Source organism: Dendrobates tinctorius, unplaced genomic scaffold (assembly GCF_039654945.1).
Source record: "Dendrobates tinctorius isolate UK_male_01 unplaced genomic scaffold, ASM3965494v1 ptg000003l, whole genome shotgun sequence".
In the NCBI taxonomy this organism is placed as follows: Eukaryota; Metazoa; Chordata; class Amphibia; order Anura; family Dendrobatidae; genus Dendrobates; species Dendrobates tinctorius.
The window spans coordinates 49,971,583-49,999,424 of record NW_027361671.1 but is presented as its reverse complement, the minus strand read 5'-3'; the positions used below and the strand labels follow the sequence as shown (position 1 = coordinate 49,999,424).

The following is a 27,842-nucleotide window of genomic DNA, read 5'->3' as shown; positions in this document are numbered from 1 at the left end:
CTTTAGGCTATGTGCACACGTAGTTTTTTTGGTGTGCGGATTTTGGAGAGAAAACCGCAGGTAAATCCGCAGGACAAAAGTCCTGCAGTTTATCTGCGGTTTTACACCTCATAATGGATGAGGTGTAAAACTGCAGCGTTTCTGCACCAAACAATTGACACGCTGCGGATTGTAAACCGTGCGGAAAAATCCGCAGCAAGTGCACAGCGTTTTTTAATTTCCATAGGAAATAAAGGTACTGTACAACGCAGCAGAATCCGCACCGTGTACACATACCCTTAACCTGATTGTGCCACATGGCCATTAGGCCGCAATGCAGTTGTATCTGTATTTACCTGCTTCATCATTCTTGATGATGGAAGTGATAAACACCAATGAGCACAACACCTTACCCTTCGGGCTTGTGCACGTGGCTGTATTTTCGGTCTGCGTGCGATCGAGCTCGGACTGATGTGCGTTTATGGCGCCGTGCACAGTCAAGTTTTTTCCACAGTCAGTCCGAGAGGAACAAAAAAAAAGCTGCATGACCAGAGTTTGATCTGATATTTGTTTTGCACTCAGCCATGCAACTCAATGAATGTGTGGGAAACATCAGACTGCACTCGGATGACATTAAGTGCAGTCCAATTTCCACGGACTGACACAATGGACAAGATGGAGGCATTTTTTTTCTCATCAAAGTAAATCAGATCACAGTATGCTCACATATTGCAATTAGTGTATGATCAGAGTGTGATTAGCAGAATCACTCAGATGAGAGAAAACATGGTCGTCCGCACCTGCACTTTCGCTCATGATATCTATGAGAAGAGACATTAACCAGTTCTCCCCCATTCTTAACTGGGCACATTTTTGGGTTTTATTGTACATGCAGTTGTGGACTGGCCTAACATTTGTGGAGTAAGGTACGCAGCTGCTCGTCACACCCCTATCCCGCCCACTTTGTTGGAGCTGGGTGAAAATGGTATTAGACGGCTAAAATTTGCTATATTTTAGACTGACCTCGTGTTGCACTAAAACTTTTCAAGCTTTTTACGCCAGAATTGTAGCAAAAGAACTTGTTGCCAAAAGAAAAAATCTAACCAAAATGGACTGCTAAAATCATTTTAATCCCTTTCCAACGTTGGGCATAATAGTATGCCGACGTCAAACTCCCCATTTGGTGCAGGCTCCAGCGCTGTCCCATGGTCGGCGCTCATAGCAAGTGAGCATTTCTGCTACACACAGGCGATCTGATCATAGCCTGTGTGTAGCAGAGGCGATTGAAGTAATGCAGCTTCGAATCTATCATGGAGAATATTGAAACATGCAAAAAGTTTAAAAAAAAAAAATATACACACACACACTGCTCAAAAAAATAAAGGGAACACTTAAACAACAGAATGTAAATCAAGCTTCGGTGAAATCAAACTGTCCACTTAGGAAACAACACTGATTGACAATCAATAACACATGCTGTTGTGCAAATGGAATAGACAACAGATGGAAATTATTGGCAATTATCAAGACACCCTCAATAAAGGAGAGGTTCTGCAGGTGGGGACCACATCTCAGTACCAATGCTTTCTGGTTGATGTTTTGGTCACTTTTGAATGTTGGTTGTGCTTTCACACTCGTGGTAGCATGAGACAGACTCTACAACCCACATAAGTAGCTCAGGTAGTGCAGATCATCCAGGATGGCACATCAATGCGTGCTATGGCAAGAAGATTTGCTGTGTCTGTCAGTGTAGTGTCCAGAGGCTGGAGGCACTACCAGAAGACAGGCCAGTACACCAAGAGACATGGAGGGGGCCACAGGAGGGCAACAACCCAGCAGCAGGACCGCTACCTCAGCCTTTGTGCAAGGAGGTACAGGAGGAGCACTGCCAGAGCCCTGCAGAATGACCTCCAGCAGGCCACCAATGTGCATGTGTCTGTGTCTGCACAAATTGTTAGAAACCGACTCCATGAGGATGGTCTGAGTGCCCGACGTCCAACCCGCTTAAAGGGAATCTGTCACCAGATTAACTCCACATCTGCAGGTTAACAGCATTACTTCTGGTGACAGGTTCCCTTTGACCTCTTCTAGAAGCACAAGCTGGCATTACTAAAATTTTCACTCTGGACCATTCACTCCATTCTTTTTTCTCTGACCTGTGAGGCCACAATAATCACTGCACCAGTAGAAGAATTAATCAAGAGGTGTCATTTCTTAAGTTGAGTCACTTTTGAGGTGTATTTGCTGATCTGGGATCTTACCGAGCCTCTACAAATGACATCAGAAAACTATTCCAGAAAATTCTGCATTCCAAAAGCTTTCTTTTTTTTTTCCAAACCTTGGCGTGTGGTCAAACAGTGGTTTCCAATAACATTAAGGGGTATCATCCATTTTCACCTATCAACCCTTGTGAAAATTAATTAACAATCTGCAGCCAATATAACATTTTAGTGATAAAAATTTAATTTTTTTTTTTATAACCCAAGAATAGAAAATTCTGTGACGCACCTGTGGGTTCAAAAAACTCACTACACGCTTAGGCCTCATTCAGACATCCGTGTCTCATTCACGTGTTCTATCAGAATTTTTCATGGATACAATTTGTTCCCATTATAATAGTTTTTTCACACACCGTGTGTCTGTGCAAAACTGAGACACGTCCGTTTTTCCAACATCTTGGAGGAAAAGTGCCAATACAAGTCTATGGGTCCGTTAAAAACAAGTACAGCACGGATGGTATCCAGGAGCTGTCCGTATTTAACATTGAAAAGTATACAAGAAGCTTTGTCATTTATCCATCTGCGAAAAATACAGATCACACTAATGGTAAAAATGGATACACACGCCGTACACTGACCAAACACTGGTGGCACACTGATGGTAAATACAGACACAGACTGTACACTGACACACTGATAGTAAAAATAGACAGACCGTACACTGATGACATGCTGATGCTAAAAATGGACACACAGACCAAACACTGACACCGGTACCATTTTTTGTTTTACCACATGCGTGTGAATGAGGCCTTAGGTGAATATCCTGAGCGGTGTAGCTTTAAAAAAATGGAGTTACTTCTGTTTTTTTCATTCTGGCACATTTTGTGTTCTACAAATGGCTGCCACAATCTATTCTAACAATCTGCATTCCAAAAGCCAAATGGCGCTCCTTCCCTTTCAAATACCTGTACCCAAACAACACAACAGTAAATTAGAATACTTTAGAACACCGGCTTGAAAAATTATTTTAAAACCAGAAATGTTGGCCTACTGAAATGTATATTCAGTAGATGCACTCAATACTTGATCAGGGCTCCTTTGGTATTAAATACTGCATCAATGCAGCGTGGCATGGAGGCGATCAGCCTGTGGCACTGCTGAGGTGTTATGGAAGCCCAGGTTGCTTTGATAGCAGCCTTCAGCTCGTCTGCATTGTTCGGTCTCGTGTCTTTCATCTTCTTCTTGACAATAGCCCAGAGATTCTCTATTGGGTTAAGGTCAGGCGAGTTTGCTGGCCAATCAAGCACAGTGATACCGTTGTTTTTAATCCAGGTACTGGTACTTTTGGCAGCGTAGACAGGTGCCAGGTCCTGCTGGAGAATGAAATTTCCATCTCTAAAAAGCTTGTCGGCAGAGGGAAGCATGAAGTGCTCCAAAATTTCCTGGTAGATGGCTGCGGTGACTTTGATCTTGATAAAACACAGTGGACCTACATCAGCAGATGACATGGCTCCCCAAACCATCACTGATTATGGCTACTTCACACTAGACATCAAGCAGCTTGGATTGTGGCTTCTCCACTCTTCCTCCAGATTCTGGGACCTTAATTCCCAAATGAAATGCAAAATTTACTTTCATCTGAAAACACCACCTTGGACCACTGACAACAGTCCAGTTCTTTTTCTCCTTGGCCCAGCTAAGACGCGTCTGGGGTTGTCTATTGATCATGAGTGGCTTGACACAAGGAATGCGACTCTTGTAGAACATGTCCTGGATACGTCTTTTGTGTGGTGGCTCTTGAAGCAATGACTCCAGCAGCAGTCCACTCCTTGCGAATCTCCCCAAAATTTTTGAATAGCCTTTTCTTAACAATCTTTTCAAGGCTGCAGTTATCCTGGTTGCTTATACACCTTTGTCTACCACACTTTTTCCTTCCACTCAACATTCCATTACTATAATCGCTACAGTACTCTGAACAGCCAGCTTCTTTAGCGCTCCCGACTTCTGAAAGCAGGCGATTCCGCATATGTTCATTGAACCGTGCGGACTCACAGTGTCCAAAACATTCTATGGTCGACAGTTATCTTGCGGAGACTCGTGTCTGGGAAGACGCGCCGCATGTCCGTCTCCGCAGGTAAGCCGCAGGTGTCGGTGTACACATAATGGACATGGGTTTTTTTGAAATCCCATCCACTATGTTGTAACATCTGGACGCTGCGGATGTAAGCAGCGTCCAACCCGCAGTGTTTACTGACTGTGGGAACATACCCTAAGATAATAAGGGTGCATTCTCAAGTTTTCTTTTGAGCAGCTCACAGTTCTCCAGTCTCCTTACTTCCTGGTTTCTGGGGTGGGAGGGGGGCACTTCTTGACTAACAGCTCTGGTAAGTAGCAGACCTGTAGTAATAGCAGAACTATAAAGTTCTGTACAAGTTCTGTGTAACATTCATCTATCAGTGGTTTGTTCTGAGTCTACACAGTTGTCACTACATTTACAGATAAAGAGAGCATTTGAACAAGCACACAGCTCAGTTAGGAAATTCAGAGAGTGATAGTGATTTTTGCAAGACTTGTAACAGCAGCTGGACAGGAGCTGAGAGAGAGGTGATCAGCTAATTGTTGTATAGAAATCAATTGTGTTGGACAAAGACGACTGGTGTGTTAGGAGTTAACTCCTCAGCACTCTAGGCAGGCACTAAGTGGCCAAGATCCATGGAAACAATCTGTATATTTTGAAGGATTAAAATCTCTCATATTAGGAGAACCATGGCAGATGGAAAAAGAAAGTCAATTGTAAACTGGCTTTTTCATGCTAACTAAAGCAATTTAATACCATGACAATACCCTTTTAATGGTTAAAATATTTAAAGTTTAAAATTGCTATTTTTTTTAAATTTATGTCAAATTTCATACATTTTCATTAATAAAAAAACGAAAAATATTGACTAAATTTACCACTGACAAAGTACAATGTGTCAGGAAAATCACAAATCTTAAAGCGAACCTGTCAGTAGGATTTTGCTCAGTAAACTACAGACGCTGTCAGGTTGACGCTATTATATTGATTGAAATAATATCTGGGATGATGAAATCCGTCTTGTGGTTGTTTAATCTTTATATGTAGTTTTCAGTTAATGATATGCTCATGCTCAGGGGCGGCCTGTGGGCGTAGGGCTTTATATGCATTTTTTAATTTATTTTGAATGTGGAAAAAGGGGGACAATTTTAACTTTCATTTAATATTTTTAAAAACTTTTTTTTTTTACTTTTTAATGGCTTCAATAATATCCATTAGAGAGTAGAAGCTGTAATCTTCTGGTCTCTTGTGCTACACATAGCAGGGCTTCAGGGCTTTCCAAGGTCGTAAAGGGGTTAAAAACAACCACAAGACAAATTTCATCAACCCAGGTATCATTTTAATCAGTATAAAGGCGCTGACCTGACACTGTCTGTTGTTTACTTAGCAAAATCCTGCTAACAGGTTAGCTGACGCAGTTACTACATAAGGTAACATATGGCTAATTTGAAAAATGGGTCTAGGACATTAAGGGGGTTCTCCAAGAATGTAATAAAATAGCCCTCATCACATAATTCAAATGGCAGCTCATCTTTGCCATCAGTGATGAGTTAACATGCTTGGATAAGGTGTTATCAGAGCATGCTAAATGAGTGTCTTCGGTGTGCTCGAAAAATATGTTCGATTCCCAGTGGCTGCATGATATTAGCACGCCAAGACAGTCTGTTAGCACACAAGCTTGTTCGCTCATCACTACTAGTCACGTGTCAGGACAGGCTGCATTTTGAAGAAAAACAGCTCCTGAGACCTGTGTCGTAAGCACACATACCTCTGTGAGCCAAACAGAACTATGTGACAGAAGAAATAAATCTTCACCTCGAATGAGCAGAAAGGATTTTTTTCTTTCTCCAGCCTCAATTCTCTGTGCTCAGTCACCCTTGGGGAAAAGAGTTTCTTTTCCTGTCACATCCCTTTTCCAGCAACTAAGGGATTTGTGTTTTGCGACACAGCTCCTTTGTCAGTCGAGACACAGATCTCGGGAGCTGTTTTATTTCAGACTGCAGCCCCTCCTGACAATTGACTAGGACAAGCTTTCAATTACGTGATGGGGGCGCCATTTTATTACATTGTTGGAGAAGCCCCTTTAGACCAACATTATATCCATCACTAATGAGATGATCTATTCTGCCCTTAAAAAGGATCTGCTTTTTTACTAGAAACAGTACCACTTTTGCACATGGTCTTTCTGAGATGGATGTGAAACCCAGTCTCAGGCTAGTTTCACACTAGCGTATTGAGGAGCTGCGAACGGCTGCAGGCTTCCTCCGTGAAGCTCCGCCCCTGACCGCACCTCCTCTGGTCAGCTCTGCCTCTGTTGGCATGCGGCCTGTGTACCCTATCTTTAGCATTACGCAGGCCGTGCCGATGAATGCAGATGCCTCCGCATGCGCCTTTTTGATGGTGCGGCGAGCACACCAAAATGCAACACATTGCATTTGGTGCAGGTCGCTGCACCCTCAAAAAGACGCATGCGGAGACATCTGCATTCATTGGCACGGCCTGTGTACCTAATGCTAAAGATAGGAGACAGAGGCGGAGCTGACCGGAGGAGGTGCGGCCAGGGGCAGAGCTTTACGGAGGAAGCCCGCAGCCGTCCGCAGCTCAATACACTAGTGTGAAACTAGCCCCAGTTGCTTTTTTTTTGTCCCCTGGAAAATACAAACAGTACTTACTGGAACGCTCTGCCTTTGTCTCGCTCTTCACAAATATTGAGCAAGCCGTTCATCCCACCGCGAGTCCCCCGTTCCAGGCACTACTCTGATTAGGGTATTATGTAATGTTTGGAGGAGATCAGCGTAACACCATATTGTCTGAAGACCTGTAAAAGAGTTTATAAATAATATACTTATATGATAAGTAATGGCTGCTTCATGTGCTAAAAATGCACCACCATCTCTTCCCCATCACACAACCATACTCAATAGGTATAACTATAGCAGATCAGTCAGTCTATGCCGCCTTATGTAAATCCACTGTACTCACTTCCCCCACCACTTGCTGTTTACAAAGGTCAGCAAACTCTTATGACAAGGCCCTAAAATTAACTGGTGGCTATTTTGTAAGTTCCCTGCAAAACTGAGGGCCAGGAGCTGATCAACGTCAACAGTTTAATAGGTGCTGAGGTGAGAGCAACTACAACAACACATACATGATTGACAGGTATCAATGTATATCTTTGTACCGTGTTAGCCAGTAGATAGAAAAATATTCAGAATTGAGAGTCCTCAGTGGTTGATACCTTTTAATGGCTAACTGAAAAGATGGTAACACATTGCAAGCTTTCCAGACTACTCAGGTCTCTTCATCAGGCAATGACTAATACAACATCTGAAGAATCATATATATATGCACAACACAGCACAGAAAAAATGCAATAGATAAGACAAGTGACGTGAAGCAGAATTATCATTATGGGAGAGGGAGAAACATAAATATTGGACTAGTTCAGAGTTAAGGAGTCTGGATGTTTTATTGTCCTCTGATTGGGGTCTCCTAATGTGTTGTGATGCCCCCACAAGGTCTTAGGATTTATGTCTTTTTACATCAAATTAAGGAATTTGCTCCTAAGACTCTCAATTCTGAATATTTTTCTGACAGGTATCAAGAAATTTTGGCTGTCAGTCTAATATCAGGCATCATTCATTCTTACCGAATGTAGACTCTTCAAAACACATTAAAGATGTCCACTACCTGGCACCCCCGGTGATCATCTGTTTTTCAGCTTGCTGATGGCTGGAAGTGCTGAAATGCTGAGCTGCACGGTCTTCAGATAGTGGCCGTGGTCGGGTACTGCACATGTGCCTCATACTGATTTGAATAGGAGGCAGATGTGCAGTAACTGCCCGCAGCCACTGGATTAAATCCTCCAAAAATTAAAAATTAACAGCAGAAAAAAGGCAGCACCACTTACCTGCCCAGGTCTTTGAACAAGCCCAGCACATTTGGTCTTGTATACAGGGGTGTTCACACTGGGATGCATTGAGAGTGTGCTGGCCAGCCCGCCTAAACGAATAGTAGGGGCGTGACTAATAGGCTGAGAACCAGACACTATGCATTACCTTTATGTGAACAGCGCCCTATACAGGCCTTTATTGTGCAAATGTATACTAAGCAGTCACCCCCTCCAGGAACGGGTAGGTGGTGAGTGGCTGTTTGTATTTTGCACCTTTGTTGCGAACATCATGCTATATGGGCTGGCTGCATCCTGTAGTGCATTTGTTCAAAGACCTGGGCAGGTAAGCGGTGCTGCCTTATTTCTGCTGTTTTTATTTTTATAAGAAGACAGAGCAGCACTGCAATTGAGCATTTTGGCCTGAAGCCGATGACAACACAGAGAACAGCTGATTGGCGGGAGGGACTGGTGTCAGACTCCAACCGATCAGACACTGATGACCTGTCCTAAGGATAGGTCATCAATGATAAAGTAGCGGACAACCTCTTTAAAGGGACTCTTAACTCAGAATGACTGTTCAAAGTAAGGGTCCAATTACATTTAATAGAATCATAGAATCGTAGAGTTGGAAAGGACCTCCTGGGCCATCTGGTCCAACCCCCTGCTCAAAGCAGGATTCGCTAAATCATCCCAGTCAGATGTCTGTCCAGCCTCTGTTTGAAGACTTCCATTGAAGGAGAACTCACCACTTCTCGTGGCAGCCTGTTCCACTCATTGATCACTCTAACTGTCAAAAAGTTTTTTCTAATATCTAATCTGTGTCTCCTCCCATTCAGTTTCATCCCATTGCTTCTAGTCTTTCCTTGTGCAAATGAGAATAAAGTTGATCCTTCTACAATGTGACAGCCCTTTAGATATTTGTAGACAGCTATTAAGTCTCCTCTCAGTCTTCTCTTTTGCAAACTAAACATTCCCAAATCCTGCAACCTTTCCTCATAAGACAGGGTTTGCAGACCGGTTACCATTCCGGTCGCTCTTTTCTGAACTTGCTCCAGTTTGTTGATGTCTTTTTTAAAATGTGGTGCCCAAAACTGGACACAATATTCCAGATGAGGTCTGACCAAAGAGTAGAGGGAAATAATGACTTCACGTGATCTAGACTGTATGCTTCTGTTAATACATCCTAGAATTTAGTGATGCACCAGCGATCCCGACAACGATAAGACCCGGTCAGGATCGCTGGTGCATCACTAAATGGTCGCTAGCGAGCTGCCACACAGGCAGATCTCTCCAGCGACGCAGCAGCGATAAACGATCCGTCGGGGGTCGCTGTTACCTGTCACACCGCAGCGATGATGACGACTTCCGCCTGCGTCCATGCATCGCTAGTCGGCGCCAGCGGGACAAAAACGAGGAAAAAATGGCCCAGGACATTCGAGCGCGATCAGCGATATCCAGCGGGGGGGCGGTCGCAGGTACGTGTCACACAAAGCGAGATTGCTAGCGATATCGCTATTGCGTCTCAAAATCGGTGACACTTTAGCGATAGCGCTAGCGATCTCGCTATGTGTAAAAGGCCCTTAAGTCCCGCCGCTCAGTGCTTCATAGAGCGACCAATCATTTATTTACCTTCATCTCCATCCTGTGTTCTTTGATAGCTCTAGCTTCATAGGGCCATAGAAGGGTAGAGGATAGAAAGAAACCATGCAGGTGAGAAGGTGTATATAAATGATTGGCTCCACCATGAAGTGCCGAGTGCCTGTACTGGGTTTGAACAGTCATTCTGTGCTGACAGAGGCCCTTTACATCACTGTGTCCATGGAAGATGCCATATTTTATGAGTCAGTAGATGTCAAGAGCAAACATAAGCTCTGTAGGCTGCCATGAGGAAATGAACTTCATTGAGTATTACATACTATTTTTAATTATTATGCTTGCTTTTATAGCGCTATCATATTCCACAACGCTTTACAGGTATCGTCATCTCCGTCCCCCCATTGGGGCTCACAATCTAAATTACCCTTCAGTAGGTCTTTGGAGTGTGGGAGGAAACACACAAAAACACAGGGAGAATACTTAAACTCTTTGCAGATGTTGTCCTTGGTGGAATGTGAACCCAGGATCCCAGTGCTGCAAAGCAACACTGCATTTCAATCACCATTTGTCTTCAGATTACTGTAGAATTGTTTTATGGCGCATGCATGGGATCGCCACCCAGCTGGCGCCTGTGCAATGTAGTTCCTTTACTGATATTTTCTTAGATATAACACCTGCGCAGTTGTGTTGACAGTCGTTGCATTGTGCTTATGTTACAGGATTAGCACCAGCTGCCGACACAGGAGGGGAGTATAGGCTTTATTATTTTATGGGGGCAAAACATTTTGATCAAGAAGGGATTGTCCAAGTAGCGGACAACCTTTTCAAACTAATATCGGCTGAACCCACTCATATTGACGGGATCATCTAACAGTGTAAAGGGGCTGGCCGACTGGTGGAGATGATGAACCTGCATGTCTGATTTCAGACTGCTAATCATATTGTACTCTCAGAGATAACAGGACACGTCAGCAGATGGCCTTCTCAGAGAAGACACAGGAGCGCTTGGTCGAATGAGCACTCATGTATGGGAGAGCTGGCTGAAGGATGAACAATCGGAAGAAGCATCATTTGGACAACTGCCATCTAAATGTACAGTGCCTTGCGAAAGTATTCAGCCCCCTGGAACTTTTCATCCTTTTCCCACACATGCTTCAAATAAAGATACCAAATGTAAATTTTTGGTGAAGAATCAACAAGTGGGACACAATTGTGAAGTTGAACAAAATTTATTGGTTATTTTAAATTTTTGTGGAAATTCAAAAAATGAAAAGTGGGGCGTGCAGTATTATTCAGCCCCTTTACTTTCTGTGCAGCAAACTCACTCCAGAAGTTTATTGTGAATCTCTGAATGATCCAATGTTGTCCTAAATTACTAATGATGATAAATATAATCCACCTGTGTGTAATCAAGTCTCCGTGTAAATGCACCTGCTCTGTGATAGTCTCAGTGTTCTGTTTGATGCACCGAGAGCATCATGAAGACCAAGGAACACAACAGGCAGGTCCGTGATACTGTCGTGGAGAAATTTAAAGCCGGATTTGGATACAAATGATTTCCAAATCTTTAAACATCCCAAGGATTACTGTGCAAGCGATCATATTGAAATGGAAGGAGTATCATACCACTGCAAATCTACCAAGACCCAGCCGTCCCTCTAAACTTTCATCTCAAACAAGAAGAAGACTGATCTGAGATGCAGCCAAGAGGCCCATGATCACTCTGGATGAACTGCAGAGATCTACAACTGAGATGAGACAGTCTGTCCATAGGACAACAATCAGTCGTAAACATGTATTGTATTGGTCTTTTCCTTTTTTTTTTTTCTTTCTTCTTGCAAGGGAGTGACTCCACCAGTGATTTGAGGGCTTAGTTGTCTGCCTCTTTGATTATACACATGTGTGGAGTCCCTCTGCTGATTAGGAATGTTTATAATCATTTTGTGAACTGTTTTGTTTCATGTCTCTGAGGAAGAACCTGGTGTAAGGTTCGAAACGCGTCAGGCGTGGGGGGTCTGTTTTCCCCTTTATGGTTTTATCATGAAATTATGTGAATAAAACTTATCGTGGATTTTATTAAGTCTCCAGTGCCGGATCTTCCTTCTCTCTTCATGTTTGCAACACATGGTGGTCAGCCATTTGATCCCTAGGCACGACCGGCTTACAGGACTATTTTGGTGAGCACAAATTTCCCTTTCCCCTTCCTAATTTTCTAAATATACTGACTAACTGTGCTCCCATCAAGCCGCACATTTGTTAACATGCAAGCCGGGACTAAAAATATTACAGCAACTTGCTTGTTAAGAAGAAAAAAAGCTGATGAATTATTTGGCATTTCCTCTGATAATGAGGATAAGATTACTATGGACATGCATTCACTTTTCTCTGAGTTGGAGAGAAAGATGACTTCTCACCTTAAAACCTGGTGGGACTCAGTGACTCTTGAGAAATACGTTAGTCATAAGATGATACCGCGAGGTTTGAGATTAAAAAAGGTACCGACTGTGATTTATAATGATACCTTTCTACAGAAGTGGAATGATATTTTGAGTGAATGCTCTTTGAAACTAATGTCTCTTATTGTGGAGGAAGAATCTGTCAAATTGACCAACATTGAAGCTTCCATCAAAGATTTGGAGTCTAAGTTGGATGTATTTTCTGATCATATGACATTTTCTAAGAGCTATGAACGATTACATGCTAATATTGATAATTTGGAAAGCGGCATTACCAAGTCCAAGAAAAATAAGTTCCTGCGTGATCGCAGGGACTATGACTCTAATATGGTTTATGCTTGGAAACAATTCACTCCGTATAAGCCTAGATCTATTCTCAAGAGGAATCAATCATTCCGTAGTAACAACGTCAGTTTTTCCTCATGTGAACAGTCTTTTAATTCACCTACTACTTCTGAGGGTTCAATGGACTCTAATCGGGTGTTACCTTTAACATCACATGCAAAAAACGATCAAAGAAAACAAGGCGAGGTGGACGTCGACGTAAGAAGAAAGCATCAATATGGTCTGCGGAATGTGAATCATTGGAGGAAATAAACGGTAACATTGCTGCGTCTGATGAGTTTACAGTTATAAACATTTCAGCTACCATACTGAGTGAAGCTCAGCTGAGCGTTTTGAAGAGAGGAGTTTCCTTTGTTCCTACATGTAGAGGGGATTTGTTTCAAACATTATGTGATGTCAATCGATTCGTGCGATTATTAACAGTTAAGATACATTTCTTTACTCCTGATTCTGGTATTGGTAATCAATTTTCTGATATATCATCCTTGAGTTCAAACAATGTTGATTTGTTGCCACTTGCTGCTCCTGTTAGAGATCAAATTTTGTTTGACATGTTGTCTAGTTTGGAGAACACAAATCAACATACAGCAGTACAATGTGACACAAATGTACAGATATCTAACCCCACTTTTTATCCCCTGATATCTAGAGTGCCCATTATGGATACTTTCCAGAGGGCAATAGAACGTGATGTTAAATCTCTGTTGGATTCAGATGTGCAGTCTTGTATGAATTTATCTGTAATTGAGCAGCATGCGCTTCATTTACTAAGTAAGAACCAACATATAGTAGTCCGCCAATCAGACAAAGGGGGGTCAGTGGTGATTCTAGACTCACTACTATATCGCAATGAAATTTTATCCATGTTATCTGATATTAATGCATATCATCCTCTCAACAATGATCCTACAAGCTGTATTCAGCAGGGTTTATCTGTGATTTTGCAGGAGGGTCTTGCTTTGGGAGTATTGGACAAGCGCATGGCTGATTTTTTATATGTGGATAAACCAGTGTGTCCTGTATTTCACGCCTTACCCAAAATTCATAAAGGCGTGTTTCCTCCACCTTTCAGGCCCATAGTGGCCGGTATTGGAGGGGTTAATGAAAAACTCTCCGAGTGGATAGACAGAAAATTACAACCTTTGGTTTTGAAAACACCAGGTCACATTAGAGACACCAAACAGCTTCTGCAGGCACTTCAGGAGGTTGCATGGGGGCCTCACCACACATGGATAACATGTGATGTTGTTGCTCTATATTCATGTATACCTCATGATTTGGCATTATCTGCTGTTTCCACCATTTTGACTGAAGAAAGTAATTTCAGTTCTGATCTTAAAAAATTTATCATTATGGCGTTACAACATCTTTTGAACACCAATTTTTTCAAATTTGACACTAAGTACTATCTTCAGGTGTGTGGCTGCCCGATGGGGTCAAAATTCTCTCCTACTCTGGCCAACTTATATATGTCCTTTTGGGAGAACAAATATATATATACTATGGATAATCCCTATTTAGACAATGTATTGTGGTGGGGGAGATACATTGATGACGTGATCCTATTGTGGTTTGATCGTTGTGATGTATCTCCCTCTCCTGGCATGCTTAAGTTTTTTGAGTATATTGGGACTAATTCTTTGAATATTAAATTCACCCACGAAATACATGGCATTTGTGCCACATATCTGGATGTTAAAATTATGGGAGATGTCAAAACGGGGAACATAAATACTTCCCTATATAGAAAAGATACCAGTGGTAATGCCATATTGCATGCGGATAGTTGTCACCCGCCACATGTGATACGAAATTTACCGTTGAGTGAATTAATCCGTGCCAAAAGATCATGCTCTAATGATGCTCTTTATGAATCCGAGCGTCGTAAAATTTGCACCAGGCTATCAAAAAGGGGTTATAAGAACAGGATGTTAAACAGGGCTATTAAGAAAGTGGATAACAAAACTAGGAGTAGTTTATTGCAGAATGACATGGTACACACTAATCAAAATAAAAATATTCCCACTTTTTCTACCGCTTTCAGTTCAGATTACAAGGGTGTTATTAAAATCATAAATAAACATCTTCCCTTACTGCATCAAGATCCAGTCTTATCGCAGATATTGGCTGGTGGACATAGGTGTGTTCCAAAGAGAGCTAAAAATTTGAGTCATTTTTTGTCTCCCTCATTGTATTTGTCTTATTGCACTAAACCTACGTGGTTAAATTACTTGGGCAATTATAAGTGTGGTGAAAAATTGTGTGGTTTGTGCCGCTATATGGATATTACAGATAGATTTGTTAATTTTAGTACACAACAAACCTACAAAATTAAAACCTACATGAATTGTAACACCACACACTTAGTGTATATGGCAGAGTGCACATTGTGCAGTTTATATTACATTGGCTGTACCACACGCAGCCTGAAGAGGAGACTAAGTGAGCACATCACCGCTTCTAATCCAGAGTCTATGTCCAGTCGTAGGAATGTGTCTGGCTTGTCCAAACATTTCCTTGAAATACACAAGGGTAACTTATGCAGTCTTAAAGTTAAGGGAATAGAACGGGTATTGAAACCCCCCAGAGGGGGTGACTGGGAACATTTACTACACTGTCGGGAAGCCTTCTGGATACTTGCGCTTGATGCACGATATCCGCAAGGTCTAAATTATAGAAATGATCTTATGTATTTCTATTGAGTGCTGAGATTTTTGCTGGTTTTTTTTTTTTTTTTTTGGGGGGGGGGGTTATTTTTATTTTTATTTTTTTTTTTTGGGGGGGGGGGGTTTGTTTTTTTTTCTGTTTGTCATTTGATAGTTGCTATGTATTTATGCATTTATACGTGTGTATTGCACATGTTTTTATTTATTCTATGTCTTGTCCATTGTTGTATTGGTCTTTTCCTTTTTTTTTTTTCTTTCTTCTTGCAAGGGAGTGACTCCACCAGTGATTTGAGGGCTTAGTTGTCTGCCTCTTTGATTATACACCTGTGGAGTCCCTCTGCTGATTAGGAATGTTTATAATCATTTTGTGAACTGTTTTGTTTCATGTCTCTGAGGAAGAACCTGGTGTAAGGTTCGAAACGCGTCAGGCGTGGGGGGTCTGTTTTCCCCTTTATGGTTTTATCATGAAATTATGTGAATAAAACTTATCGTGGATTTTATTAAGTCTCCAGTGCCGGATCTTCCTTCTCTCTTCATGTTTGCAACACATGGTGGTCAGCCATTTGATCCCTAGGCACGACCGGCTTACAGGACTATTTTGGTGAGCACAAATTTCCCTTTCCCCTTCCTAATTTTCTAAACAATCAGTCGTACACTGCACAAATCTGGCCTTCATGGAAGAGTGGCAAGAAGAAAGCCATTTCTCAAAGATATCCATAAAAAGTATCATTTAAAGTTTGCAACAATCCACCTGGGAGTCACACCAAACATGTGGAAGAAGGTGCTCTGGTCAGATGAAACCAAAATCAAACTTTTTGGCAACAATGCCAAACGATATGTTTGGCGTAAAGGCAACGCAGCTCATAACCCTGAACACACCATCCCTACTGTCAAACATGGTGGTGGCAGCATCATAGTTTGGGCTTGATATTCTTCAGCAGGGACAGGGAAGATGGTTAAAATTGATGGGAAGATGGATGGAGCAAAATACAGGACCATTCTTGAAGAAAACCTGTTGGAGTCTGCAAAAGACCTGAGACTGGGACGGAGATTTGTCTTCCAACGTGACAATGATCCCAAACATAAAGCAAAATCTACAATGGAATGGTTCACAAATAAACGTATCCAGGTGTTCAAATGGCCAAGTCAAAGTCCAGACCTGAATCCAATCGAGTATCTGTGGAAAGAGCTGAAAACTGCTGTTCACAAACGATCTCCATCAAACCTCACTGAGCTCGAGCTGTTTGCCAAGGAAGAATGGGCAAGAATTTCAGTCTCTCGATGTACAAAACTGATAGAGACATACCCCAAGCGATTTGCAGCTGTAATCGCAGCAAAAGGTGACGCAACAAAGTATTAAGTTAAAGGGGCTGAATAATATTGCACGCCCCACTTTTCAGTTTTTGAATTTCCACAAAAATTTAAAATAACCAATAAATTTCGTTCAACTTCACAATTGTGTTCCACTTGTTGTTGATTCATCACCAAAAATTTACATTTGGTATCTTTATGTTTGAAGCATGATATGTGGGAAAAGGTTGAAAAGTTCCAGGAGGCCGAATACTTTCGCAAGGCACTGTATATAGCCGCTTTCTGGGCTGGGCTTTATGCTGCTTATATGACAGTGTACTTTGTTTCTGTCAGTGTCTTCAGTTTTGGTTTGTGGCACCTTTTGTATTGTACAGGGTTGTCCCTAAAGTCTGGACACAGGCAAAATATGCATATTTCACAAAATTATTAATATTTTATTCAATTGAAATATTAAATAACTTCTTCAACATGATTTCTATCATTTGAGATGCAAAGGCTGATGCGTTTTGCAAAATTCTATTATAGTTACCGGTAATTAAATTTAATAAAAATTATAGTTAATGAGAATTCCTGCATCAAGGTTTTAGAGACTCTGTACCCTGGATTTCTCTCTGTTTGGATTCCATAGTTTTCGGTTTTATTTCCAGGCATCAGGAGGCTTAGTTGTGATATGGTATTGGCCCTGGAGCAAACAACTGCACAATCTGAACAACTATTGGTAAGACAAGGAAATAAAACACTTTAAACAGTTTGTCATTAATATTGGACCAAAGCAGCGGTTCAATCTGGACTTGACATTGTATAAAAATCAACTAAAATCTGTGTCCTTTTCAATCATCCTCCTTAATGTGTCCTCTTGGGGGCCAAGGGTAGGTCAGTAGGAAACATTCATGTAGAGGGAATCGGGGATACTTTTTCATGCAAATTAAATCTAGTTCCTCCATGGAGAACACAAGAAGCTTGTTACCTCTTCCCAGTTCCTTTCTTTTCACTTTCTGGCACTCGCCACATACTTGGAAGAAGGCAGCATGAACCCAAGTCTAGTTCTCAAGGTCTGAACAATGCATTTTAGACATTTAATTAGCGAGTTGTCACTTGAGCTTCCATGAAAAGGCTTCTCTAAAACAGCAAGCTGATTGAGTAAAATGGCAAGAGCAGGAAGCGGATGTCGTCGTTTCCAGTGGAAATGTATTCTGTTACCGTTCGCACACTCGCCCCAAGACGCCCCTGGAACCACGGCTGTTATCTCAGTGAAACATCACATTTATGTTGGTGTCTCAGTAATTCTCATCTGAATGTTCTAGACAGCTTTGAATATATGCTGCAATATTGGAATATTTCTATGCCTGATATGGAGTGCAGAAATATGTTATGCCAAGTGCGCCCAATGTGATACTTGCCCCAACTAGTTGACCCATTTTGCCAAATGGAAATGTATGCATCCAACCCCCTGGTTTATTTGGCTATAGCCAGTTTGATATATAGGGCACCTTCCGCCTCTACCCCAGACAGAAGATGTGGTGGCAGAAAAAGATCGGCCTGGTTTAATTTAAATGTTAGCTCATTTTGTTCTCCCAGAGATGTTCGGCAGTGGTTTACTTTCCTCACCGAAACATGCAGGCACATTCAGCTACATGTATATGGGAGCAATAGCCATCTGCAGTGTATGGGCACCCCATTGCTTCATCCCTTGCCTGTATGAAGAGATGAAGCATCTATAAATCGCCCACTGTACCTCATGTGGGGTGGACTTCATAAAAAAAAAAAAAGAAATAAAGCATGTAGATTTACAGTATGGCCATTATATAGTAGATCTGCAGACCTGTATCGTGTATGGCGGAGGCAGGTGAGATATGGTAACTGAAAGCTGAATGAGACCGCAGTCTTAAGGTGTACAGGCACATTTATTAGACGTGTCCCAGTGTAACATCCCACTCCCCCTTCCTTCAGGATTATGGTGGAATTAAACTTGCTGGATTCCTAATTTCCCCTGTAGGTAACACAGCTTCTGGGGCTGGAGACAAGACCTGTTGGCAGACAGCTATCCAAGCACTGCTGCACCCTGCATGAGAGTCCTACATGTTATTTACAAGGATCGCTTCCTACACACTAATGTAGGGCCTCATTCACCCCACTGACCCAAAACAACGTTCTTTTGGCTTCCTTGGCTATACTGTGTATTAAGAGACCTTTTAATAAACTGTATAGCAAAGAGCAGCAGACTGCCCTGTTTATTCTCACAGTAGTTCTCTTCTGGGTGATGTATGCCCCAATATGCCTATACAGTGCCAGGAGACACAGCCGCTGCACAAGAACTAACCTTTAGGCTGTGTGCACACGCTGCGGATTATGTGCGGATTCATCCGCGCGGATTTTGTAAAATCCGCAGGTGAAACCGCAGGTCAAAAGACCTGCGGTTTTACCTGCGGATTGCTCTGCGGTTTTGCCCTGCGGTTTTTCATCTCCTCAATGGAGGAGATGGCAAACCGCAGGAGAATCCGCAGAAAGAATTGACATGTCAATTCTTTCTGCGGATTGAAAACCGCAGATAATCCGCGCGGAAAATTCCGCACCGTCTGCACTGCGGTTTTTGATTCCCATAGGGAATCATGGTAGTGTACACCGCAACAAAAACTGCTGCGGGTCCGCAGCGGCCAAAACCGCTGCGGAACCGCAGCAAAATCCGCAGCGTGTGCACACAGCCTTAGGTGCAGTTCCTCATATGGAAGTTCCATTTTCAAGAACATTTTAACCTCACTTTTTTTTCCTGGAATTGACCTCTAAAAATGTGCTCCAAAAGGACAGTTTCTGGGTGAGTCGGGGCTAAACATGTCCCTCTTGACAAGACCTTATTAAGGCTATGTTCACATGTTGCATTTTTGCTGCAGGCAAAACCTGCTGTCTTTGCAGTAAAAAAGCTGCATACAACAAGCAGGTTTTGCTGCATTTTTTATACCTCTTGTGCATGCTGATAAAGTTTAGTGACCCCCCCTCCAAAGAAGAAAAAAAAAAAAAAAATCATGATGCAAGTTCCTTAAGGTTTTTAAACAAAAAACAGCAAAACCTTGAACCTGAATTTTTTGGTGCGTTTTGCACGTACTCATTGCTTACTATGGATGAAAAAAATGCTGCAGAAAGTGACATGCTGCAGTTTGCAAAAACTCAAGCCATTTTCCAAATCAGTCTGGAAAAAAAAGTGTGCATGCGATTTCTGAAATCTTATAGACTTTGCTGGTACTGTAAAATGCAGCTTAAAATTTGCATTACAAAAACGCAACGTGTGAACATGGCCTTAAAAGGCTGTCCAGGATTTGGAAAGTCTGCTGGCACTGGATTTTAGACGGCATGTGAACACCACGATGCAAATTGCATACATGAGGTGACTAGACCACCCACTCAATCTGTAAATGCTGCGGGTTACACGCTGCATACTTCTGCAGCGTCCAACCCGCAGCAGCCAGATGTCACAGCATGGTGGATGCGATTTTAAGAAATCTCATCTCCACTATGTGTCCAGAGACGGACATGTGGCGTGTCTCTCCAGACCGCTACATGTCAATTTATCTTGCGGACAGGCTAGTCTCCGCAAGAGCAATGTCACCTGTACAATGTATTCTAGACATGGGGAATCCACACAGTTCAGTGAACACATGCGGAATCACTTACGTTCAATAGCCGGCAGCGTTTTGGACGCAGCGCACACGCTCTGGGTCAAAAGCGCTGCCAATTCCTGATTGTGTGTACACACCCTAAGAGCAAAACACTGTGCACATCACACACCATCAGGATTCTGTATGGTGATGGTCCAGTTTCATCAAAGCCCAGAAAACCCTTTAAAGAAACAGTGCCGGGGGGGAGCGAGTCCCACAGTTTATTAGTATGCTGCAGGTGATTCAGAAAAGCAATTACACAAAAAAAAAAAAGATTATAATGTGGGAATGATCTGTGTGAGAGACATGGGGGGACAGGTGGATTTATACTGATGGCTTTACAATACCTCACTCACACCAGTTCTCCCTCCCCGTGTTCATCCTTTGACAGCAGGACCGAGGCCTTTTTGAGAACTGTTTATTATTTACAAAATCAATTTAAAAAAAAAATTAGCAACAAGAAAACAAAATGCACTTCGGTATCTGTTTTGACTAGAGGTTGTGTAAAAACAGATGCTCAAAAGAGTAAAGCACCAGCTATTTTCCTGGAGTTGCATGAGATCTGGGGCCCCCTCTGAGCTCAAAACCAGGGGTCTGGAACAACAGTAGGGAGTGAATGTAGAGGCCCAACCACAATCCACGGCTACTGAACTGCAGGAAGTGTCCAAGTATCGCAGCAGCCCGGTAGGCATCAATAGAAGCAGTAGACGGGCTACCCCTAAGCTCCATCACTATCCCCACTACGAGGAGAAACAAGGGATCAGGACCAACATTAATGTGATGGTTATGGAAAAACCTCCACATTTGTATTGTTCTTCTACCTTCCTCGAAATTGATGAGAAGAACGCTGATCCCAGTGGTGAAGGATCACTTCTCCACAGAAAAAGGAAAACTCATGTGCAAAGAATTGCCACAGCTGCACAGCTGGTAACCCACATGTAACACTGTTCTGAAGTTTTACCTAAAAAAAAAATAAAATAAAAAAAAAATCTGAAATTAGATCTTTCAGAATCCAATAATCCAGCTGTAGTTGATCATCTTGATTGTAGCAATAACCTCCTGCACCTTCTATCTGCTCGGGTTATATAGCTTTGCCGAGCCTCATAACTCAGTGTTGCACCATAGGCGCTAGAATCGGACATCGAAATCCACTCCTCCCCACAGGCCCAACGGTACAAGCTATTGGGCTACATTCCCACTCGAGTATTTGATGGGGTAGATTTTCTGCACCCATCAGGTAGCGAGTTTCTCATTGCATTCTGTAGTCGTTTGTCTTTTTGGTTAGGTTGCTGATTTGTTTTTGATAGTTCCTGGTATTTGGCTTTGACAAAAACCATCGATATAGTCATGTGTGGATTATATTTATTTTTTATCTGTAAATTTTCCACATCTACCATAACGCCAAGTCCGTTTACAAAAATTAAAAATGGTAATATCTGGGGAGGCCGGAGTACAGAAAGTTTAAGTAGTCCTGAATTAAACATAAGTGAATGTAAGCCCATTTGACCCATGAATCTTTTGTAAACAAGTACTACAAGTCTCAAGCTTGCTGGTAGCACCTATAGTGTCCGCAAGCTTCTCCTCTATACTATTGCCTTTTAAAGGGAAGGTGCCGCGGTTTTTAATTTTGTATTAATTATGGATTACATAATCAATTTTTAATGCAAAATTAAATATACAACTTTGTTAATTTATACTTTAACGACTGGAGGCGGACATTTTCATTTGTGGGGGGCGAGACTGTCTGGGCAGAACAGCTCCACACCTCATTTACGGCAGCCTCTGGGCATAAGGGATCTTTTACACTTGCCAGGTTTTTTTGCAGCCCGTTTTTGTGGGCGGTATTGCTGTGATTCCTGCGGTCTCCAGCAAAAACGGGCTGAAAAAAACCTTCTCGGATCGCCGTTTTTCCCTGTTGTAACAAATTAGAGGGAAAAAAACGGCGATCCACAAATACGGTGTACCGCAAAAACATCGGTAGTTGATTTAAATGGACTCAGTGTCAGTGAGCCGGGAAAAATATCGAGCAAGCTCGATATTCTTTCACAGCCATATATACGGCCCTCCGATGTATTTTTGCAGCCCCATAGAAATCTATTGGGGCCACAAAAACACGGCAAGTGTAAAAGAACCCTAAGAGCCTGTGGGCGGACGGCATGTCTTGTTTTGAGGCCACTCTTCCTCCCTCTAGCTGTGACATCGGCATGCTCCCTAGGCTGACATGATCACAGTTGTGGGAGATCGGACATTGTGTTGTAGCCTGCAGCATTTGCTGCAGGGGACAGGAAGTACTGGCTGAGGCGAGTATCTGCAGCGGCGGAGGGTATCGGTGATCTCAGCCTGTCAGTATAACAGTACAGGCTGCGATCACTGCTCACGACCGTCTCGTTCAGGGCATAACAGGGAGATTGCCACACTTCTGTGCTCTGAACACACTGAACAGGATGCAGAACTGCATGGAAGCACGGCTGTTTTTTTCCTATGTATTGAATATATAGGGCCACTATACTGTGGGGTGCTATATGGGGCCACTATACTGAGGGCTCGCCGACTGACGAGTGGTGTACTTACTGACGTCACCTCTGTTCAGAGCAGCCGCGTCCCGTGGAAAGCAGTAGGACTCATAGTGGCTGCTGCCACAGTCGAAGCTTGGATCTCTGAACGAGGCTCCATAACCTTTGGCCGTCAGATTCAGGGATAGTTGTGGGAATGCCTTAGTTGGTTCTGCATGGGAACTTTTTATTTTCTAATAAATTGGTGGATGAGGGACAGTGTCTTCTCTTGGTTATTGTTTTCAGGCTTCCGTTTGTGGACTACGGCGTATTTGCTATCAATAGCAATCGCAGCATTTAGAAGGCAGGCAGAGGGAGGGGACTCCCCCTGCCCTCCAATCAATGCCACTGCGACATCATATTGGGGGCCCAATCGTTACCATGGTGACCTTACGTCACCATGACGACATCCAGGTCCAAGGTTTAAGGGGATGTGCACACGCTGCGGATCCGCAGCGGTTTTGGCTCTGCGGGTCTGCAGCAGATTCTGCTGCGTTGTACTGTACAGTACCTTTATTTCCTATGAAAAAAAAAAACCGCAGCGCACATGCTGCGGATTTTTCCCACACGGTTTTGCTGCGGGTTACAATCCGCAGCATGTCAATTCTTTGTGCGGTTTTCGCTGCGGTTTCACACCTTATTATGAGGTGCTAACCCGCAGGACTTTTGTCCTGCGGATTTTCAAAGAAAATCCGCACAACCAAGAAACTACGTGTGCACTTACCCTTAGGGGCTCGTGTCAGTGCTGCACTGAGAGTTAGTTATAAGCCATAGCAATGGATTATAACAACAATCAGATTGCTGAAAGTCAAAGCCCCATAGAGGGACAAAGTATATATAACATATTGGTATTGCCACATCGGTAACGGCCCGACCTATAAAACTGTCCCACTTGTTAACCCCTTCATTAAACAAAAAATAAAGGGGCAAAAAAAAAAAAAAAACCAAATGCCTTAACATAACTCTGAACAAAAAGTGGAATAAAACGCGATAAAAAAAGATGAATGTAAATAAAACTGTTATCACTGAAAAAGTCATCTTGTCCCGCAGAACAATCTACCATACAGCTCCATCAGTGGAAAAATAAAGTTATAGCTCTCAGAATAAAGTGATGGAAAAAAAAAATTTCTATACATTTTTATTGCATAAGTGTGTGTGGATATATTTATTATGTGGTATTGCCATAATCATACTGACCCGAAGACTAAAGCTGCCTTATCAATTTTACCACACATCAGCATTAAAAAAGAAAATTCCTGAATTGCTGGTTTTTGTTCATTCTGCCTTTCAAAAATTGGAATGGAAAGCAATCAAAAAACTGTGACCAATACAAACATCAACTCATCCTACAAAAACACAGAACAAAAAAAGCCCTCACATGACGCTGCACAAATATGGCGATGCATAGCTTTTGCAATAAAAAGCGGCAGCCAGATATAAAAACCCGATATAATTCTGGTATCGCTGTATTCGCAACGACTCGAAGAATAAATTGGTCTAGATCACTTTTACCGCACGAGGAACATAAAAAAAAATAAAACCAATTCTTCACCTGCTGTTGGTTTGCTCATTCTGCCTCCCAAAGATCACAGTAAGGCTTGGCTCACAATTATTCTGGGCTCTTCGCTGAGCGCTAACTACTGAGTTTCCATTTAAATCTCTGAAATACATGGTTCAGATGGAGCCGCAGGCGGAAGATTCCCTATAAAAGGCAGATGGAGGGATTGTGGACACGGCATGGCATGTGACGCTGCCTGATGAGTCTTTTGAAGAGCGCATAAAAACACATCCGCCACAGTTTTGTACAGTTCTTAAGAAACAGAAACTGATGAACACAAACTAGACTGAGTCCAGAGCAATTCTGCTGCCTCATTATAGTGAATGGATCCCTCAGGGGTTTCATCCGAATCACATCACTTGGAGATTTAGATTGAAACCCAAAAGTGCTCAGCGTAGAGCGCCGGATAAATGTGATCCTAAAGGTTATGTAAAATGTTCCCAATAAAAGCTTCAACTCAATCCACAAATAGCAAGTCCTCACTTATGTCAGTCACCTATCAATGGAAATATAGAGGGCTTCCATGATACTGGTAGTATAAAGCTCTGGAATAGCGCTATAGCTCCTTGCTCCCCAAAAGAAATCCAGCAAATTCTGCGCTCCCAAATCCAAATGCCCACCTCGCTTCGGAGCATTTAATGTGACTAAACCATATTTAGCATTCACATGTTTGGCATTTCTGTAGTGATGAGAGCCTGCCTAATTTACGGGCGCATATCTCCTGAAACATAAGCTGGGCATAATGTACCGGTCACTACAATGTACAGTGCACTACAATGGCAGTTTGCAATTTACTCAATAACATTCATTGCTGCTTGTTTCTGGAAAAAACCCATGGAGTCAAAATTGTCACAACACTTGTAGATAAATTCCCAAAGGGGCATCTGTTGCGAATTTGCTTTCTGGCCTCCCTTTGGTTATTACTGAAGGTAGTGGAGCTGGTCAGATTGACAGAGGGGTTGCGAGTTCTCTTTCTGGGCTCCCTCTGGTGGTTACTGTAGGTAATGGAGCTGATCTGATTAAAAGAGGCTTGCCACCTGATAATGAGGACAACGATTGGAAATCTGGGGTTTCAGATTGGGATTTAAGACGGCCGACTCCCTCTATCCCTGCTGGTGATTTTCTTCTTGCCTCATGAGGTCTGATGTTTCCAGCTCAGTCCCTGCATGTTCAGCTAAGTGTACATTTGCTATTCTGTTTGCATTTGATCTGGTTTGTCTATCTCAGTTTTGTGTCGGTCAACCAGCTCCGGCTGGGGCTGTGCTGAATCACCGTCCATATGTTACTGCTTGTGCCAGTTTGTTTTTGTCCCTTATTAGATTGGTATATTCTGAAAGCAGAGCAAAAAGAGGCCAGAGTGCCGATATAGTGGGTGAAGTCGTGCCACTTCAGTGTTTTTTGCATCAGACTTGTTGGACTTTTTGCAGGGTTTTTTGCGCGATTGCAGACAGCGTCTTTCCTTTCCTGTCTAGTCAGTGTGGGCCCCATCATTTGCTCAGTCTATTTTTATGCCTGCGTTTGTGTTTTCATCTTGTCTCACTGACAATATATGTTTGGGGGCTATTCCTTTGGGGTCTGCTCTGGGGCAGTTTAGATTTCCCCTTTCTTGCTTTAGGCTTAGTTAGCTCTCCGGCTGTGCCGAGGCATCTAGGATCATCGTAGGTACTCACAACGGCTACTGCTAGTTGTGTGGATAGTACCAGGGGTCTGCAATCCGCTTAGTTACCAACCTCTGGTTTTCTGTGGCTTAGCTTGGGCTTGCTCTCCTCCTCGGTGACCCAATCATAACAGGTATCCTTTCCAAACTGGGGTCACTTCGGGGGGGGGGGGGAGGGGGGGTACTCTGCTCTTCTAGCACATAGGGGCTCTTTATATGGAGTCAGAAAGCTATTCTAGGAAAATCTGTGCTCCAGGAGGCAAATAGCGCTTCGTCCCTCCCGAGTCTCACCGTGTGGCTAAGCAGTACTGTACAGCCACACATGGGGTATTTCTACATTCAGCAGAAATTGTTGGACAAGTTTTGGTACTGTTTACCATTTCCGAGAGTGAAAATATCATATCTGAGAACAAAACAAAATTTTTGTGGCAAAAAATTTTTCTTCACTGCTCAATGGTATAAAATTCTGTGGCCCACCTGTGGTGTCAATATGATCATTGCACCAGTAGATAAATTCATCGAGAATTGTAGTTTGTAAAATGGTGTCTTATAGGGGGGGGCTGCTGTTCTGGCTCCTCAGGAGCTCTCCCAGTGGGTCATGGCCACCGGTAACCATATCCGTAAAATCTGCACTATAGTATGGCGCGCCTTCGGAGCTTTGCTCTGTGCCTGAAAAGTATTTCCCATTTACTTGCAGGGTATTAGCACTCTGCCACACATCGTTCAATAGTGTAAAACTCTGAAGTCAATATGATGACTACACCCTAGATGAATTCATTGGGGAGTATAGTTTGTAAAATTAGGTCATATATAGGGGGGGAATTCTGCTGTTTTGGCACCTCAGGGGCTCTGCTAATGTGACATTGCACCCTCAAAGCATTCCAGCAAAATCTGAACTCCAATATGGCGCCTCTTTCCTTCTGAGCTTTGCACTGTGCTTCAAAAGTTGATTTGACAACATACAGGATATATCTGATTACTCAAATTGCACAACAAATTTTGGGGTACATTTTCTTCTATCCTTGTGAAAATGAAAATAATTGTGGCTGAAACATTTGTGGAGAAAAAGAAAAAAGTTTTTCTTCATTTTCCCAAAACAGTATTGTAAAATTCTGTGAAGCACCTGTGGGGGGGGGGGGGGGATTGAAGGTGCTCAGCCCATGTCTAGATAAATTACTTGAGGAGTCTAGTTTCCAAAATGGGGATATTTGCGGGAAGTTTCCACTCTTTAGGCACATCAGGGGATCTCCAAATGAGACATGGCATCCGCTTTAGATTCCAGCAAAGTCAAACTGCTCCCTTCCCTTCTGAGCCTTATTGTACACCCAAACAGAAGTTTTCACTGCAGCCATTTGGTAAGTCCAAAAAAGTTCATTTTTTCTCATTAATGTACACTCTGCACCCCATCTTGATGGAAAAAAACAAATGTAGAAATTTTTGCAAATTTATTAACAAAAATGAAATATCACATGGTCATAAGTATTCAGACCCTTTGCTCAGTATTGAGAAGCACCCTTTTGAGCTAGTACAGCCATGAGTCTTCTTGGGAATGAAGCAACAAGTTTTTCACACCTGGATTTGAGGATCCTCTGCCATTCTTCCTTGCAGATCCTCACCAGTTCTGTCATGTTGTATGGTGAACATTGGTGGACAGCCATTTTCAGGTCTCTCAGAGATGCACAATTGGGTTTAGGTCAGGGCTCTGCCTGGGCCAGTCAAGAATGGTCACAGTTGTTCCGAAGCAACTCCTTTGTTATTTTAGGGTCATTGTCTTGTTGGAAGGTGAACCTTTGGCCGTCTGAGGTCCAGAGTACTCTGGAAGAGGTTTTCTTCCAGGATCTCTCTGTACTTGGCCGCATTCATGTTTCCTTCAATGGCAAC

At 42.6% G+C, this 27,842-nt stretch overlaps 1 protein-coding gene across 1 annotated transcript in view; it reads right to left on the bottom strand.

Annotated features, from left to right (window-relative positions):
* APC (APC regulator of WNT signaling pathway) overlaps nt 1-27,842 on the bottom strand; it is a 199,634-nt gene that overhangs the window by 161,326 nt on the left and 10,466 nt on the right. Inside the window, exon 2 of the mRNA XM_073550956.1 lies at nt 6,951-7,096. The gene's annotated coding sequence lies outside the window, so the exon portion shown is untranslated. The remainder of the gene's footprint in view (nt 1-6,950; nt 7,097-27,842) is intronic.